This window comes from Giraffa tippelskirchi, chromosome 8 (genome assembly GCF_054371585.1).
Source record: "Giraffa tippelskirchi isolate mGirTip1 chromosome 8, T2T-mGirTip1v1.2.pri, whole genome shotgun sequence".
Lineage (NCBI taxonomy): Eukaryota > Metazoa > Chordata > Mammalia > Artiodactyla > Giraffidae > Giraffa > Giraffa tippelskirchi.
Window position 1 is genome coordinate 111,173,023 of NC_137282.1, and position 15,635 is coordinate 111,188,657.

Genomic DNA, 15,635 nt, shown 5'->3' on the forward strand with positions numbered 1-15,635 from the left:
GAATTCGAACCAGATGGTTCAAGGAAAGGAAACCGGATTAGCCGATCATTTCAAACACCTCCATGTGTTGACTGAAATCCATAAGGGGAATGACAAAACATGTACCTTATTTTCTCAACAAACTGTGCACCATATTGAATGTTAAGCATTAAATTGAGGGAGGGGTAAAGCAAGCTCTGGTTTTTCTTTCCTTGTCGACTAGAACCATAAGCCTAGTTTTGCCTGATTAATGTATCCAGAGGGGGAAAAAAACAAAAAGAAATGCATGGCGGTTCATAAACTCATACCACTGAGGGTCCCCGTGGTAATCCTATAGCATGGGCATTTGAATAAATCAAAGGTGGCAAGGGTGTGTCTAATTTCCATGAGTTCCTGTATGGAAAGCAAATCCCATTTTGCTTGATTTTCCAGTTTAAACAATAAACCGTAAGAGTCTCTCATGCCCACCCTTAAGCCAATTTCATTGAAACAGGGACCAATGCAAATTAAGGCACTTTCCAGTATTCAGGCCCCCAACCTCCCACCCCCAGTTTAATTAAAGCCCAATTTGGTCAAGGAGTAAACTCGTATTTACACATCAGGAGAAAATCTGGTTCCAGTAATTAAAGGGATTTTCTAAATCTTGCCCCCATGTTAGAACACCCGTTTTAATAGTTAATTAAAGACTCCTGAACCATCCTTTGAAGGAAGTTTGAAAAAGAAAAGATTAGGGACCTGCCACAAAGACATTACTGACAACAAGGAATGAAATTCTTTGTTAGTCCCTTTAAGGGAAACTAAGGTTTTCATGTACCTGAAATACTTTGGGTATGCAGACTTTTTTTTTTTTTAAACAAAAGGAGATACTTATTTGCCTTTGTAAATAAGTACAGTCTAAGGGTAACCCTGCAAATTTCACAGCTGTTCCACAAATATAAGCCAGCTTGCAAGTCACCTGCATACCACCCCCATCGCAGCGAGGGTAGGTTGGGAGCACAGATGGCTTCTTCCTTTGTGTCCTAAGGGCTGGTGCCGAAATGACAAACTCCATAGACAGGGGCCCCCCAGGTACAAGGAGATCAATACTCTCCCTTGGCAACTCCATGTACTGTCTATATTCAAAATGGGTTGAAACTTAATTAGATGCATCTTTCAATCAACATTTCATCCTGCCCCGTGCCAGGTGCTGTTAGGTACACAGATAAGTACAGTATAAGTCTCCTTGCTGCTCAGAGATTTGATCTTGATTAAGAAGACAAACCCTGGGATTTCCCTGGTGGTCCAGTGTTTTAGACTCCGCACTTGCAATGCAGGGGGCCTGAATTCAATCCCTGGCCAGGGAACTAGAACCCACATGCCATAACTAAAGAGTATGCATGCCACAGTGAAGATTGAAGATCTCGAGTATCACAACTAAGATCCAGCACAGTCAAATAGATAAATTAAAAAGAAGACAAACATTTGTTCAGGTAACACTAATACAAGGCACACAGACATGGAAGATATACTGGAGATGCAAACAAAGGACACAATGACAACGGGACAAAGGAGGAGATACAAGGATGGGTAAACCCTCCTGGAAGGTGTTAAGCTCTTCCTTAACAGGTAGATCAAATTACCAACATCAAAGAGATCAAACAGCCAGCATCCATTGGATCATAGAAAAAGCAAGAGAACGCCAGAAAAACATCTACTTCTGCTTTATTGACTATGATGAAGCCTTTGACTGTGTGGATCACAACAAACTGTGGAAAATTCTTAAAGAGATGGGAATACCAGACCACCTTGCCTGCCTCCTGAGAAATCTGTATGAAGGTAAAGAAGCAACAGTTAGAACCGGCCATAGAAAAACAGACTGGTTTCAAATTGAGAAAGGAGTACATCAAGGATGTATATTGTCACTCTGTTTATTTAACTTATATGCAGAGTATATCATGCGAAATCATGGGCTGGATGAAGCACAAGCTGGAATCAAGATTGCCAGGAGAAACATCAATAACCTCAGACATGCAGATGACACCACCCTAATGGCAGAAAGTGAAGAGAAACTGAAGAGCCACTTGATGAAGGTGAAAGAGGAGAGTGAAAAAGTTGGCTTAAAACTCAACATTCAGAAAACGAAGATCATGGCATACAGTCCCATCACTTCATGGCAAATAGATGGGGAAACAATGGAAACAGTGAGAGACTTTATTTTCTTGGGCTCCAAAATAACTGCAGATGGTGACTGCAGCCTTGAAATTAAAAGATACTTGCTCCTTGGATGAAAAGCTATGACCAACCTAGACAGCATATTGAAAAGCAGAGACATTACTTTGTCAACAAATGTCCATCTAGTCAAGGTTATGGTTTTTCCAGTAGTCATGTATGGATGTGAGAGATGGACCATAAAGAAAGCTGAGCGCCGAAGAATTGATGCTTTTGAACTGTGGTATTGGAGAAGACTCTTGAGAGTCCCTTGGACAGCAAGGAGATCCAACCAGTCCATCCTAAAGAAAATCAGTCCTGAATATTCATTGGAAGGACTGATGCTGAAGCTGAAACTCCAATACTTTGGCCACCTGATTCGAAGAACGGACTAATTCTGGGAAAAATTGAAGGCAGGAGGAGAAGAGCAACAGAGGATGAGATGGTTGGATGGCATCAGGGACTCGATGGACATGAGTTGGAGCAAGCTCCAAGAGTTGGTGATGGACAGGGAGGCATGGCGTCCTACAGTCCATGGGGTCACAAAGAGTCGGACGTGATGAGTGACTGAACTGAACTGAACTTACAACAGGTACAAGAGGCCGATATCTGGAGAATAATATTCCCAGACAGAGAGGACAAGGATATGGTGGCAAGAAAGAACAATGCATGTTCAAGAAAGAGCCTGGAGATCCCTGGGGCTGAAGTAAAGTTGTAGGGGAGGGGGGTTGCTATTAGGAGGGAAGACAACATGAGGGTAGTGGAGACTGTGTTGTAGAGGGGCTTCCCCACTTGGCTAAGAAGTTGATTTTGTTCTAGAGAAAGGAGGGCTTGGAATGGAAGAATTGGGTGGGGGATAAAAGGAGACTTAGGCAAGAGAACAGCCCAGGGGTTTTCACTCAAAGCAATGACAACAGAACTCTATGGCAAGGGGTCCTCAAATAGAGATACATCCCCAGGGATCCACAAAGACTTTCTGGGGGGATGTAAAATAAATGGATTATTTGAAAGGAATCAACTTCTAGATCTTCAACTTCTATGTGTTCTTTTTTCTAAAACTGCCTGATAAGTAGAATCACACCTGAAATGAAGGCTGTTCCCCTCACCTATGTCAAATCTTTCAGTGATAGGTTAATGATTCATCAAGATACCTTAAATGCACAGGTTTCCTGTCTCCTCGTCCTCTTGAGCCTTTCTGTTAAGGATGAAACTTGATCTTTGAGGGAGGTTCTGAATTCAGAATAATCTATGCAATATAGATTAGTGACATTGATCATTCAAACATTTTTGGAATCATTCCTAGAGTTATCAACTTTTTAAAGATAAAACCCTCAGGTAAAAATTCAGTTTGAATTCTTTCTAATTCAAGTAGCATTTCAGGAAGTCACTTAAAATCTATTTTGTCAAGGGCGTCATCAACTATGTATTCTAATTATAATCAATTCTCATGTGATTTCAAATTATAATATAATTAACATTTTCAATCTCCTACTAACAGAGTGAACTTCTTTAAATCCAAGATGAAAACTGATAGATGTTCATTTAAATGTTTATAAAAGAGTACGTAGTTATGAAAAACCTTTTGGGAGTGCCCCCAGCAAATGAGTTTTAAGAAACTGGGTTTCCTTGGGATGTCAGTACATGTTGAGAAGGAAGCAATGTGAGGAGAGGTGGGTCTCTGTGGTAAATTAAGTTTGATAGGTGCTGAGTTACAGTGGCACAGGTCTCAGCCTTTTAATCGACTAATCATGTTAGAGCCTCTCCAGAGAATTTTTCCCAAGCTTTGCCCACACGAGAGGGACAGCACCAAGGGGGAACTTGAGAGCACTTTACACCTGACCCCAGTAATCTCCATCTCTCCAGCGCCCGCCCCCAGCGACCCCTCCCCATAACACATAAACTAAGTTAATACGTATCTTACCATAAACACAATCTTCAGGCAATAGGGGGCTGAAGCCTGTTCTCATGGGCTCACACCAGCAACTTGGGCATAATTGGGTATCAAAATGTGTTCTGAGAAGAAAGTTCTGGAGCAGTAGGTCAAATATACCCTGACCACAGTTACATCATGCAAGATAAGTACAGAGTTGAAGCAACTGCAAAGATAATGCCAGACTTCAAAAATGTTTATGTACTTCTCTTATACTATCTATATATGCCCATCCGGATATTTTTCTATTGAATTATCTGCAAACTTGCTTCAGTTCTTAACATCATTCATATGAATGCGTGCAGCCTATGTTCACAGAATACTTAGATCACTCCCGATACAGGCCTTCTTACTGACATATCCCTCATACCACAAAGTGTGTGGAAATAAGCCAGAGGCATAGACCAGTAGCTGAGATAAACCACGATAAAGGACATCTTCCTATATCATCAATGATGCAGGATCATTGATCTTCCTCCCAATCAAATCCTGTACCCTGTGTGTATTTCACATGGTCTTTCCAGGATGTTTACAAGTATTGTCTTCACTTTTCTTGAACAAGATTCAAAAAGTTTACTTGGTTGTCCATCTAATGCCCCCAAATGCCTCCAATTTAGTTAATTTAGTGGATAAAAAGATATCTTTTCAATCCCAAGATTAGCAAAAATTTCTTATTTGATATCAATTCAACAAGATAGCCTATTGATTGAACCTTTGACTTTTCGACTGAGTCTTTTGCCTTTGTGTCCGACGATGACATATGTCATTGTGCAAAACAGGAAAGCCATCTGGCCAGAGCTGCGCTGTGAGATAAGGAAGAATGCCGGCATTCTTACCGCAGGGATGCTCAGTATTGAAGTATGCTGGATGCTGTGAAAAGGAAAGCTTCTCCAACAAAAAGTGTCCTTTAGATGCAAGTTTCGTATCTCCCTGTCACATCTGTGTTGTTTCTGCCCAGTGATGAGTGATCCTGACATAGCCTTCACTTGCCCCCAGAGTCCCCAAAGAGCAGCACAGAGGATGGGGATGGGTCTCCAGTGCAGGGCAAGCAGCATAGAATTCCAGAAATAAGATGAAGGCCATTTTCAAATCCCAGTTATAAAATAAATAAGCCACAGGGATGTAACATACAGCATAAGGAATATGGTAATCACTTTGGGAACAGATGGTTACTAGACTTATTGTGGTGACCACTTCATAACATAGGCAAATAAATGTCAAAGTACTATGTAGTATGCCTGAAATGAATAGGATGTCAGTTATTTTTCAATTTAAAAAAAGTACAATTGTCTATCTCTGAACTTTCTTTCCTTACAACACATTATTAGATTATTTTGTAATCACTTATTTTCCAAGCCATCTGTTTTGTCTGCTTGACCAAGAGCATGTGTTATGTGGTCTTACTTATCTCCATATCCTCAAAGCCAGTACAGAGACTGACCCAAGCTGGGCACTCAGTAAATATTTGTTAAGTGAATAAATGGAAAGTTGAATGAATAAATAATGCAGGAGGAAAGAAATTCAAGGTTTGAAGCCCTGCTTTCTGGAGGAAGCAGCCTGTTAAACCTAAGAACCATCCTACTTGCCTCTTTTGGTCAAACTGGTGATCATGCCCTGTCTGCTCCATCCTGTGACAGGCGACAACGGACACCTCTAGGTCTCAGAAACTTGCTCTGTTCTATATTTTCTGAATAGGTGGACTAAAATTTATAGCCCAGACAGTACCAGGCTTTTCTAGGCTTAGCTGTACTTTTTTTGCCTTTGACATTTAACCTTCCTTTTTTCATATACCAAATATTATTTAGTATCATTTGATGCTCTTGACTCCTCAAATGTACATTTCTCCCTTATTTGTCTTCTCTGTCACCTGTTGAACACACCAATACTTCCTGTCTCTTCAGCCTGATATTGCTCTAATCTAATCTCTTCTTTGGAAAAAAAAAAAGGTATCATTTTTTTTTCTTCTTTATTTCTTTTCTATAATTTGTTCCCAAGGCCTTGACCTCTGAACTTATGCTGAGTTCCCACAGCCACTTTCTCAGCTGGCCTGCCTGGCACTATCTCTAAAACATTCCTAGAATTGCTCCTTGATGAGATTGAAACCCATGCACACACCTAATCTCGACTTATCTTGACAGGTCCAATTTCTCCATACATGGTCCACATACCTCCTTATTGTCTGACGTCTACGGATGAAACTCCGGAGTCTGTTCCACATCCAAGAAGCACATGTATCGCTTCCTTGGCTGTCCGCATCTCCTTGGATGTTTGGGACTTCTCTAGGCTAATTGCCGTCTTCAAATCTGATATGGCTCTTCCAGCTATTTCATGAGAGCTAGTGGAGACTAGTGTTTATTTTGTTTTCCCCCGGCTCTGCTACTGACATGATAAAAAGCTGGAGACAGGGTACTGAACTTGACTCTCTCAGTCAGTATAAAGCAGGGATTTAAAATACTTGGCCTTCATCCACTTTGGAATGAGGCTCTAAGAATGAATGAGTCTGTAACCATAGTCAAGATTTTATTATTATGGATCTCTATTAGCAGTCCTATAATTTTACTGATGATGTTAATGGAGCTCATAATAATATAAGAAATCCATCAGCAGGCCTGGAAGCTCAGAAAGGCTCCAGTGCTATGGCCTTTAAGAATGATCTGCCCAAAGTGTTCCCTCCCTTCCCTAAACCCCTCTGAATTTTTTTTTTTAGCAAGTATCAAACTGCCAGTGATTAACTCTTATCTTACTATTTTATGTGAGTTAGCTTTGTCCCAGTGAGATGGAAAGACCCTTGGAGATAAGGCTCAGGCTTGGTCTTTCTCCTGAACCTCTGCAGTACTAGATTCAGGACAGGTCACAGGTCACAGATGCAAGCATACTTAGACACTCAGTCATGTCCAACTCTGCGACCCTTTTGACTGTAGCTAGCGGAAGTCCTCTGTAACTTTTTTTAAAATTGAAACAGTTGATCTACAATGTAAAGATCATCATACTAAGTAAATCAGAAAGAGGAAGACAGGTACCATATGATATTTATATGCAGAATCTAAAAAAATGGTACTAATGAACTTATTTACAGAAGAGGAACACTTTTTGATTGGCAATGCAATTTCAGCCTGGGAATTCTCTTAATCATAGTGAAAAAAGGATGGCTTGCAACTTCTAATGAAATTGCTAAGTTGAAAGACTACTAAATTCAATGCCTTTTAAAAAATACTTCTCTTGAAGGGGAGTTGCTCCAAGCGTTTCAAAGCCCTGAATGCAGTCCCCGACTATCCCACTACTTACGGCTGAATTTCCCAGCCCGTCTCAGGAGTTGGTGCTGAGTGGGACTTCTCTTTTCAACTCACCCATGTTTCCTGGCCATATCCCTCTCCAGCCTCCTCATTTTTATAGGCAACCCCCTGGAAATGCCCTGTTTGTCAGAAACGAAGGGCCAGCAGCCAGAAGGCTCCCCTGCTCCCAGCCCCACCTACTGCTCCAGTGGCCTGGTGGTCTCACTTCTCTTGTCTGCTACTAAAAAGAAGGAAGAAGTCACGTTCTTTGAGCGCCTGTGTGGGTCTGGGGCTCTTGTACTGCAGGTGGCGAGTGGTGGTAAACGTGTGATAACCCACCTGGAGGAGGGAGCCCTGATGTGTAGCCTGCGGAGATGGTCCTGTTGTAACTTAGCCAAGTTCAAGTTAGGAGTGTGTCACCACTGAATGCATTCTGCATTCTCTGTGCCATCAAGCAGGGTGGATCTGGCTCCAGTCTGAGGTAAGGGCAGGTAGCCCTGCAACTCAAAATTCTCTCTCCCAAAGTTTCTGAAAAATCAACTCATAAAAAATAAGCATAGGGGACTTTACTGGTGGTCTAGTGGCTAAGACTCCTGGCTCCCAATGCAGGGGGCCCAGATTCCACCCCTGATCAGGGAACTAGATCTCACCTGCTACAACTAAGACTCAGCGCAGCCAAATAAATACATAAACAAAAACTAAATGTTTGGGGGAAAAAATCAATTGCACTGGTAATTGCCAGGAAGGACATTTAGAAAGATCAAAAAACAACATTATGAAGAAAACAATCATAACTTTGGCTTCTTGCTTTTTGGTATCTCACTTTTAAAGGTTTACTCGGCTCCCTTTTTATACGTGGAAGACTAGTTCCCCGGAAGAGTAGCAGAATTTGCCATCCCCAGATATGCCACCCTCTGCCCAAGATTCATTGCAGAAGGGCTGCCTCAGCTTGCAAAAGACGTTTTTCTCCAGTTTCTACAATGCAAAGCACGCAGGGTAGTTTCAAGGAAAGGCGCTTAATAAAAAATAAATAATACCTTAAGACCATTCATGCAGACACTTCCTGACAATCCCTGGAAGTGCTGACTAGACCATGAGCTAATTATCCTGTAAATTTTCTATTCTTCCCTAGAGTGGAGGTGAGATCTAATTTGAAAGATTAAAATCTTTGCATGATTACAGTATCTGGTAATTGTTCAGCTCTGTAGTTACATGCTCAATAGCTACTAACTAAGTGCAAAGAATTACAAGGTGATTTGTGCCTGTGAAATAAATTCCAAGAATTTTGCTTTTACAAAAGGCAAAGAAGTCAAAGTGGCAGAATAGCAGACGTGCTAAGTGGAGTAATTTATTGTAAACTTCAGGAAAGAGGGACTTAGGGATCTCTGGATTCATAGACAGGCAAAGTAGCAGAATACCTTCCTATGCATCTTTGAGGTTGTACTAAATTTTATTTATGTAAAAGCACAGCTCAAGTGGGTAAAGTTGTCTTAGAAGTATTTACCCTAAACTTTTGGAGGGGTTCCAAATGTTTGCTATTCTCATAGCAGAGGAACCACCCAAACCACGTATTCATAACTTTCAAACATAAAAAAAAACTTCTGGAACTCAATACTAGAGCAATGATATGAGATTTTGTGTATGTGTGTGTATGTATATAAAATTAAAATTTTAAAGAAAAAAGAAGAAAAAATAGTAAAGCCTTTAGTATTTATGTTTCCATAAATTATGTTTCCAACTCCATCACTATTTGATTTTGTGCCAACCATTCTTTTTCTGCTTTAGTAGGTCACACCGGAAAATTCATTCATTAAACAAATATTTATTCAGCACCCAGTGCATACCAAGCTCCTGTTCTTGGCACTGGGGACATGATGATAAATAAAATAGATAAGGACTCTGCTCTCATGGACTCATAGTTCAGCAGGAAAGAAAGATTTACTAATACTTACAAGTATTCATTTCAATTATGAATACTTAGAAGTGATGCTTAGAAGTCCTGGAAAAAAAAAGGGCAGCCCACCACAGAGAATGTAGGATCTATCCTAGTTTAAGAGTCAAGCAAAGCGGCTAATGAGGAAGTGATGCTTAATTTGAGAGCTTAACATCAGCTAGGCATGATTAGGTCAAAGATGGGGGAAGGGCAAAGCCAGTCTTTTTCTGCAGTCAAGTAAAGCAAAGGGAGTTTTCAAAATGATTATATTTTAAAGCTGTTCTTCCTCCAAACCTTGAAGCTTCCCAGCCCCTTTTGTTTGTTACAACTCAGCTTTTTAAGATTTTTCTAGTTAAAACTTCTGATATTACTGGTAGCTACACGCATAATTCTGAAAGAACAAGAAATATCATATCTGATGAAACCAGGCTCTTATGCAGACAGGCAATAATGAGTCATTAGAAATGAAACTCACAATGGCCTGAGAGTGATCTGTTCCAAAATCCATTCTGTGGAGTACCCCAGAGTCAGGCCTCCCTGGTTAAGAAAATTAAGGGGACATGTGGGCAAGCCACAGAAGCAGGGGCTGGTGGACAGGGACTGAGTCAAACAGAGCTCACACAGGACAGGGTAAATGGTGGTGATTTGTCCACAGAACCTTTTCAGGCAACCAGAAAGAAAAATGTAGAATAAAATCCTTCCCTTGGAGGTTGGTTCACAAATGACTCGTTTGTGCAAAATGATACCCACAAGAAGCTAATTGTCAGTGTTATGCCTCCAGCTAGATTGTAATGGCTCAGCATAAACCATGTCAACATTCAGAATTTTTGGAAAATTCACCTATTTCCCTTAGTGGTAGGACTTTTTATGTGTTACCAGACCAGAACCTCACTGCTCACTTATCTTGGCCTATAGTTATAACATGTTATTATTGATGGTTTTTATATGGATAGTTTTAGAAACAGTCTTTATTTTTTTTTTAAAGAAAATGAGAAATGTAGGGGGAAAAGGAAATAAATGATCCATCTTTCAAGTCATTACTCAAATAAAAACAATAATTAACATTTGGGTATATTTCTTTTCAATTTTTTTTCTCATTCTTCCTTTTCAAGTTTTATCTTTCATCGTAAATATAAGCAATTTAATAATCTACATATAACTGAGAGCTATTTAATGCTTATTTAGCATTCTATAATACACATTTTCCTCTGTTATAACATAACTTTTGTAAATGTCACGTTTGGGGATTGGACGATATCCCATCGAGGGGACGTGCCATTGCTTACTTCACCAGTCTCCTACTGTGGGACATCTAGGGCTTCCATAAGCTTTTTAACCTGACATTTTTTTGAATAAAGAGGACTACTCATCAGCAAGGACTTCCAGATGTGGCATAATTAGGTCAAAGGTATAAACTTTCAAAGATGCCTAAAATTTTGTCCAGACTGTGTCTTCAAATACTGTTATCAATTTATCCTCCTGTTGACAATGTATGAAAGCTCTTGTTCTATGACACGCTTGCCAGTCTCCTCTCTCTTCCTTTCTTTCCACTCTCTTAACTTTTACTAAAAATTTGTTAGGCAAAAAATGTCATGGGTAGTATCTTAATTTGCACCACTGTGTGCTTAATAATTTTCCTTTATTTGGTGTTAATTGTATTTTCTTTTTGATATATTGTCTATTAATGTTCTCTGTCCACTTTCAATTAGCCTTCTTTTATGCTTTGGAGAAAAAAAATTCCCCAGTTTGCACTGTAATATTTTTCCACCTATTGAACCTTTCCATTTTTGTGGTGATAATTCTAAACTATGAACACAAATAATGCAGCTTTCATTTGAGATGAAAAAAGGAGATAAACTTCAATTTTGCTCTTTTGTTTTAGTTATCAGTCCAATCAATTACATATGATATTCTTTGTTCTCAGAAGCATAGAAAATTGAGGATTGAGTATTAAAAAAAATGAGAAACTTTTATTTTAAAATTAATTAAGCAGGTAATTTATTTTAAAAAATAACTATTTGAAAAACTGTACATTAATTTCACTGAAAATTTTTTTTAGAATCCTCTTTTGGAATTGCCTTCCAATTAGTTTCTGCGCCGCCTTCATTTTTATTGCAAATGATATTACCCAGGTTGATACAATTCTTATTTACATATTTTGGTTTAACCTACTTTGGGAGGGTTCTAATGATAAAGTTTCTCTCATCTCCAGGACTAGATGATTGCCACATTGCATTGGTCCACATCAGTCCATAATCCCAAGAATCTAAATTCAGATCTGAAAACTAAAGCAGGGAGGAGGTTTGGAGTAACATAATGTCCTTGAAACAAGCATAATGCATTTAAGAAAACCTACTATGAAGGAGGGGCTTCCCAGATGGCACTAGTGGTAAGGAGCCTGCCTGTCAATGCAGGAAGCATAAGAGACTAGGGTTCCGTCCCTGAGTCGGGAAGATCCCTGGAGGAGGGCATGGCAACCCAGTCCAGTATTCTTGCCTGGAGAGTCCCATGGACAGAGGAGCCTGGCGGTTTACAGTCCATGGGATTGCAAAGAGTCAAACACCACTGAAGTGACTTAGCACACACCCACACGCTATGGAGGAGTCCAGCCATCTGCATATGTTGGTAATGGGGGCTGTCTCCAAGAGCAGATATACCGTGCACAGCCTGTACCGCTGAGTGTGATGGCCCTGCCTCCAAATGTGCATTTGAAAAAATCCATTTTGAGTCCTTACTTGAAGCTCAAATATTCAGAATTGCTTTTATTATTTTTTCTAAAAACTAAGAAAAGTCGTGTAAAATCAAGATTAAACTGAATTAAGTAAGGCTGTACTACATCAGATTTAACAAGAGTTTTGTTACAAGCAACTGTGTGCACATAATCTTGAGCACTGGTTTTTCTGATGAGATGTGAACTGGTGTGAAATCTACAGAGGTGTGTTTGCAGAGCAGCAGTGGAGACACAGACATTGAGAACGGACTTAAGAACATGGCTGGGGCGAGGTGGGGGGAAGGAGAGTGTGGGTTGTATGGAGAGAGTAACATGGAAACATACATTACCATATGTGAAACAGATAGCCAATGGGGATTTGCTGTATGACTCGGGGAACTCAGACTGGACAACAACCCAGAGGGGTGGGGTGGGCGGGAGGAGGGATGGATGTTCGGGTGGGAGGGGACATGGGTAAACCTATGGCTGATCCATCTTGATGTTTGGTAGAAATCAACACAATACTGTGAAGCAATTATCCTTCAATCAGAAATAAATTTTAGAAAAGGTGATACCACGATTTAGAACATTATCACGATGCGATCCTTGGAGTATAGAATGGGGCTTATGCCAACATCCGCTTGTTCAAAATTCCTAAGACGATCACTTTCTGAGTTAGAATCAGCAAGGTGATTGATTATTCATTATATATAAAAAAACTCTTAGACATCTCAGCAACAATGAACTAATGTTTTCAATAGATCAATAAATTTTCACTCTAATCCCAAGAAGAAACCCAGTGCATCAGAAAAGTCATCAGCAAAAACAGACAGATACATGCCAGCTGTTTCTGGCAGCCCATCGAAGAGGGGACAGACCAGAACAATAAGAAATGTTTGCCATGTATTGGGAGAGGAGCGGTAATGGAAAATACTCATAAACAAATGACTAACACTTGTCTGTATGTTATTCAGGTGTGCAGATAAAATACCTCCATCTCGTTGCATGGACTGTTCTGGATGCAAATTACTCTGAGGCTCAGGCAGTCATTTCCAGGGTCTTGTAATTCCTCGTGCAGCCCAAGCCATCACAGGTGTCAGCAGTTTTGCTGCATAAGCACTTTAAGATTAAATCCTAACATCCAAATTAACATAAAACATTCTGTGCAAAGTAAGTCACATCAGAGGCTTTCCTTTTCAATTTCCAAATTGTCTATTGCTATTGCTGGGAGAAATATCAATAACCTCAGATATGCGGATGACACCACCCTTATGGCAGAAAGTGAAGAAGAACTAAAGAGCCTCTTGATGAAGGTGAAGGAGGAGAGTGAAAAAGTTGGCTTAAAGCTCAACGTTCAGAAAACTAAGATCATGGCATCTGGTCCCATCACTCCATGGGAAATAGATGGGAAAACAATGGAAACAGTGTCAGACTTTACTTTTTTGGGCTCCAGAATCACTGCTGATGGTGACTACAGCCATGAAATTAAAAGACGCTTACTCCTTGGAAGGAAGGTTATGGCCAACCTAGATAGCATGTTTAAAAGCAGAGACATTACTTTGCCAACAAAAGTCCGTCTAGTCAAGACTATGGTTTTTCCAGTGGTCATGTATGGATGTGAGAGTTGGACGGTGAAGAAAGCTGAGCGCCGCAGAATTGATGCTTTTGAACTGTGGTGTTGGAGAAGACTCTTGAGAGTCCCTTGGACTGCAAGGAGATCCAATCAATCCATCCTAAAAGAGATCAATCCTGGGTGTTCATTGGAAGGTCTGATGTTGAAGCTGAAGCTCCAATACTTTGGCCGCCTCATGCGAAGGGTTGACTCATTGGAAAAGACCCTAATGCTGGGTAGGCATTGGAAGGTCTGATGTTGAAGCTGAAGCTCCAATACTTTGGCCGCCTCATGCGAAGGGTTGACTCATTGGAAAAGACCCTAATGCTGGGTAGGATTGGGGGCGGGAGGAGAAGGAGACGACAGAGGATGAGATGGTTGGATGGCATCACCGACTCGATGAACATGGGTTTGGGTAGATTCCGGGAGTTGGTGATGGACAGAGAGGCCTGGCGTGCTGCAATTCATGGGGTCGCAGAGAGTCGGACACGACTGAGCGACTGAACTGAACTGAACTGAACTGATTGTCATACTTCACAGTTCAGTTCAGTCGCTCAGTTGTCTCTTTGCGACTCCATAGACTGTAGCACACCAGGTTTCCCTGTCCATCACCAACTCCCGGAGCCTACTCAAATTCATGTTCGAGTTGGTGATGCCACTCATGTCCATCGAGTCAGTGATGCCATCCAACAATCTCATCCTCTGTTGTCCCCTTCTTCTCCTGCCTTCAATCTTTCCCAGCATCAGAGTCTTTTCCAATGAGTCAGTTCTTCACATTGGGTGACCAAAGTATTGGAGCTTCAGCTTCAGCATCAATCCTTCCAGTGAATACTCAGGACTGATCTCCTTTAGGATTGACTGGTTTGATATCCTTGCTCTCCAAGGGACTCTCAAGAGTCTTCTCCAACACCACACACAGTTCAAAAGCATCAATTCTCCGGTGCTCACCTCTCTTTATGGTCCAGCTCTCACATCCATACATGACTACTGGAAAAACCATAGCTTTGACTAGACGGACCTTTGTCAGTAAAGTAATGTCTCTGCTTTATAATATGATGTCTAGGTTTGTCATACTTTTTCTTCCAAGAAGCAAGCATCTTTTAATTTCATGGCTGCAGTCACCATCTGCAGTGATTTTGGAGCCCCCCAAAATAAAGTCTGTCACTGTTTCCATTGTTTCCCCATCTATTTGCCATGAAGTGTTGGGACCAGATGCCATGATCTTCATTTTTTGAATGTTGAATTTTAAGCCAGCTTTTTCAATCTCCTCTTACTTTCCTCCTCACTTTCATCAAGAAGCTCTTTATTCCTCTTCGCTTTCTGCCATTAAAGTGGTATCATCTGCATATCTGAGGTTTTTGCTCTTTCTCCTAGCAATCTTGATTCCAGCTTGTGCTTCATCCAGCCTGCCATTTCACATGATGTACTCTGCATATAAGTTAAATAAACAGGGTGACAATATACAGCCTTAATGTACTCCTTCCCCAATTTCATCCTAGAAACCTCTTCCCTCCTCTCTAATTCCATTTCCTTGGTGCTTGGCCTGACACTCCTTCAGGGAGTCTACATCCACTGTGTTTGCTAGGATGGACATTTGATGTAGGAGGAAAGGAATACAGTATCTGACCCATAAGGGTCAAATCAAGCACACAGGGAAAACAACCATTTCCTTTGCTTGTATTTAAGTGGGCAGGATAGATTTATTTCTCCTGAAGTTCAGCTTTCCCACAGCAAGAAGCAGGGGAGCAGCCGCAGTGGGCTAAGTAAAGGGAGCCCAAGATGCAGACAGCCCTTCCTGGATGCTAGCCATCAAGAAACCAGATTGCACCTTTGACAACATGCTTGGAGCTCAAACACTTGAGGGAGACATCCCCAAGCCTTGTAGGAGAGCCTGGGAGGCCAGGCTCAAGGCCATGGGATTCCTGGTGTGATTTTGACCTTGACCACATGTGCATATAGACATGGAGGCTCTTTAATTTGGACAACTTTGCTGATATAGGGTTTCCCTGGTG